Consider the following 4505-nt stretch of genomic DNA (forward strand, 5'->3'; position numbering starts at 1 on the left):
ATATGTCAAAGACAAAACTTTAAAATATAAAGTCAGGAAAAACATAAAGAGATTATAATTCTGCACTGATCTACCTCTCTCCCTGCCCAAAATGCCAGGCCACTTTCAAAGGACTGCAACTATATGGTCACATGGACACGGAAGTGGCTTATTGCTTGTTATCACAGCATTGAAATACTTCATAATTTTTTTGAGGGAAAGATCAAGGCAGGCTCTCACTAAGGCTTTCTTGGAATGTAAGATCTTCTTGCCTCAGGGATCCATCTCACTTACTCGATCTCCATGAATTTTTGAATTCATTTATCTACATTTTCATTTTGCATAGAATTTCCCCATGACACACACACACACACACACACACACACACACACACACACACACACACACACACACACACACACAGACATCATGTTCCTTATCTTGGAAGTATAGAATACATGCTGAGTAAATGATCTCAAGAAAATGAAGCAAAGCTCTTGAAATGGAAGAAAAGGAGAGAGAAGGAGGTGTAGGTAGCAAATTCTAGGAGAAAGAAAGGTCAAGGGAGAAGGAAAAGTCAGTAACTACAGAAGTGCAGACTGCAGGAAATGGTGCCCCAGGGGAGGCCAGAAGTTTGGGAAGGGGGAATCTGCAGGAGAGTGGAGTCTGGAGGCCATTATCCATCTTCTTCCTTCTCCAGGGATTTATAGCCCGTCTTCATTTTCCTGTTATTCCTGGGTAGAGACAGCAGTAAAAGCAGAAGCAAGAGAGCAGTGAGGGCTTGGGAGGCCAGAGGAACTCCTGCTTCCTCACCCTGGGCCTCTTCTGCAAGGGCTGAGAGTCTCTTTAGTGAATTTGGGGAAAACGAAAACCATTGGCTTGGATCAGATGATTTCTTTTCTTTCCCATTTCTTTTTCTATATTTTAGATATTAATGGACTGTATAAAGGACATGGAAATTACATAATGAAACATTCCAGAGACACCTGAATGGGAAGCTTTGTGATGCTGTTTCAATCATGGTTGACATCTACTGTTAATAAGAGACTTTTGTGTTGGTTTGAATATTCATTTGTTGAATCTAAATTTGAAATCGGTCACTGGCATATAGGTCCACATACTTCCAGAGTGTTACCATCCACATATTACCAGTGTTAAGAAATAACTACCTGGGCAGGCATGGGCACACACATCTTTAATCTGAGCACTTGGGAGGCAGAGGCAGGGGGAGGTGAGAATTTGAGGACAGCCTGATCTACATAGTGAGTTCCAGGACAGCTACAACTACACAGAGACCTTGTCTCAAACAAAATAAAAACAAAAAGTAGAAGGAGGAGGAAGCAGAGGAGAAAGAATTCTAACTCCTTTCTCAACCACACCCATGTTCTAAGGTGTAGCTTGCTCTATCTGATGTCAGACTGAAAAAAAAAAAAGACACAATTTAAAAAGATGAAAGAGGAAGGATAATTGAATTGAACGGAAATCAAGAGATCAAAGATCAAAAGGTCCTTCTTTGGACTGCTACCTCCCGTATAATGGCATTGAGATTTTTTATTAATTATGAGGGCTTGGCCTTAGCTTAGACTTGTTCCCAAATAGCTCTTATAGCTTAGTTCACCCTTTCTGTTAATCTGCGCCCTGCCATCCTGCTGTGTGGCTCACTGCCTCTCCTCAGTACTGTAAGTCCAGCTTGTCCCTGTCTGCATGGTGAATTCCCACACTTCAAATTCTTCCCAAGTTCCTATCTTTGTCCACAAGGCCCACCTATCCTCCCTGTCTGGCTATTGGCTGTTCAGGTCTTTATTAAACCAATCAGAAGGTGCCTTAGGCGGCTGAAGGAGGACAGAGACACATCTCAGAGTGTGATAAAATATCCTGGAAACAATCAGAAGATCGTGGGTTATTAAACCAGTATCTATTCACTAATTGCCATCAAATGACAAAGCAATTATTTATTTCCAGGCCAATGCTAACGACTGGGACACCCATAAAGGCATGGGAAGAAGCCCTCTTTGGCATCCTTCCAGTCTCCACCCTCCCAGGACCCAGCCCCTCCTCTGAATCACAGTAGCACTCCGCACCTTCTTTCCAGCACTTGTCATTTTATATCCAGCTTTACAGCTACCCAACTTCCCACATGGACTACTGTGAGCTCCCTGCCAATGAGTCCTCACGTTAAGCCGTTAATACACTTACAGCACAGGCATAAACAATTGCAAGAGAAAACATCAGTTGAATCTCAAGTTTGCCAACACTTCCTTGAGGTATGAAGGAGCAGGTCTTTCCCAAATCAGAGGACAAAGTACTGAAACTGCCTTGGAAGGCAATTTGGCTATACCCACTAAGAAGTCTGTTTGAAAGCTCATACCTGGAAGGCCATCGTTTGGGAGCCTGAGGCAAGATAAGTTAGAGCTGCTCTGGCAAAAAAATTTTTTTTTTGCCTTTAAAAAATTTTATATGAACTATTAGAGAGAGAAAAGTATTTATCTTAATTATAAATACAAATCAAGACAGATATAAAAATAAACTGATTGTAAAATCCTAAATGCATCCTAAATGGTTACCAGTTGGGAGGTCATTGATCAAATGTATACTTCCCTTAAAAGAGAAGAAAATCAGGGGGGCAGGTGGCTCGCACCCTTAATCCCAGCACTTCGGAGGCAGAGGCTGGCACATCTTTATGGGTTGGAGGCCAGCCTGGTCTACAGAACAAGTTCCAGGACAGCTAGGGTGACACAGAGAAACCCTGTCTTGAACCCTTTTCCCCAAAGACACAGAGAGAATAAAATCAAACATTTGTGTCTTATGCTAGAAGATGTTACTATTTTTAAAGATGGAAAGAAAATAATGCATGCCTATGTAATTGACTGGGAGTGACAGGAGTGTACTTTCTGGGTGTAGTACTGACTTACATTTGAACTGACACTTGGCTATACAGGCTTATGTATGTCAAATCCAGGGAGTGGCCCCTTTAAAATCTGTGCTTCGTGGAAGAACGAAAGGACTTACAAATACTAAGAATTATTTATGAAGAAGTGTATTGATGTCTGAAAATCCCTTTGAAATGTAACAAAAACTATGGTGCTTTGAAAAAAAATGGATAAAATGAAAAACTAATGGACATTTGTGTAACAACGCAATTACAGTCTAGTATTGATTGTAAAAATATATGGTAAGTATGTGTATTCATTATAAAATTATTTTCTCTATTTCTTATAGTTAATAATAAAATGATATATTTGTACTGGAAAGGGATAATCTCAAATGTATAGTTGCATAGAAGAGCAAAATATAAATAAGCATTAATGGCATACTTCAAAATGCATTCAGGGTGGTTTTATCAGTTTTCACCTGTTCATGCTCTTTGTTTGGGCAAGTCCATGGCCTTTAGGGAGATATAGTGAGGTTAAGTGAGGTTTGGAGGTAGAAAGAATTTTTTTTTAGTATAATTCTCTTAACTATTAAGTAGCATACCATAAATATAGATTGACTAGAATAAGGAGTCTGGTGTCTGCTTCAAAGAAATGAGAGTTTTGTTCTTTTCTCACAGGTTGATCAGGAAGAGAGATACAGCAGTGCATAATTAGAACTCATTATGTTTTTTCTGACTTGGTATTTTAAAATTTTACGTTTTGCATATAACTATGTATTTATGGGGTGCCATGTTTTGACGAATATTTACACTGTGGCAAGATTGCAGTGAGTTTATTAGTGTCACCTATGTTTTTATGCAATGAAAATATTTAATATAAATTTCTTTAGCAATTTGGAAATAAATCTGGTCATCACAATATTCAAGAGGTCTTGTAGGCTTTGTTCACTGTCTACGCAGCATCCCCCTCACCTCTGCCTGTCCTACTATAACCAGCTTTCTGCCACACTTAAGGCTGACATTCAGACTCTTCTTTATACTTCTTGTCTTCTGTCCCCATTTATCATCCATCCATCCATCATCCATCCATCTGTCTGTCTGTCCATCCATCCATCCTCTCCCCCTTCATATATATATATATGTATATATATATATACATATATATATATAATATATAATATATATATATATATATATATATATACAACATTCTGCTTCCATGTATATCTGCACACCAGGAGAGAGCACCAGGTCTCATAACGGATGGTTGTGAGCTACCATGTCATTGCTGGGAATTGAACTCAGGACCTCTGGAAGAGCAGTCAGTGCTCTTAACCTCTGAGCCATCTCCCCAGCCCCCTCCCCCAGCCCCCTTCTTTATAGCAGTTACAAGCTGTATAGGCCAGAGAAGTCTCAAACTTACAATCCTGTTGTCTCTAGCCTCTAAGGTGCTAATATTACATTTGTGTGCCCCAACTACCAGCTTGAATTTTAGACCCCACCTGTGAGACCATGTAGTACTTTTTTTTTTTTTTTTTCCCTTTCACACCTGGCTCATTTGAATGGGTATATTGTCTTCCAGGCTCATCTTTTCTTTGCAATCAGAAGTCCTTCTTATTTTCTGGCTGAGGAGTATTGTATTAGAATTACAGCA

The sequence above is a fragment of the Cricetulus griseus genome, assembly GCF_003668045.3.
Source record: "Cricetulus griseus strain 17A/GY chromosome 1 unlocalized genomic scaffold, alternate assembly CriGri-PICRH-1.0 chr1_0, whole genome shotgun sequence".
Lineage (NCBI taxonomy): Eukaryota > Metazoa > Chordata > Mammalia > Rodentia > Cricetidae > Cricetulus > Cricetulus griseus.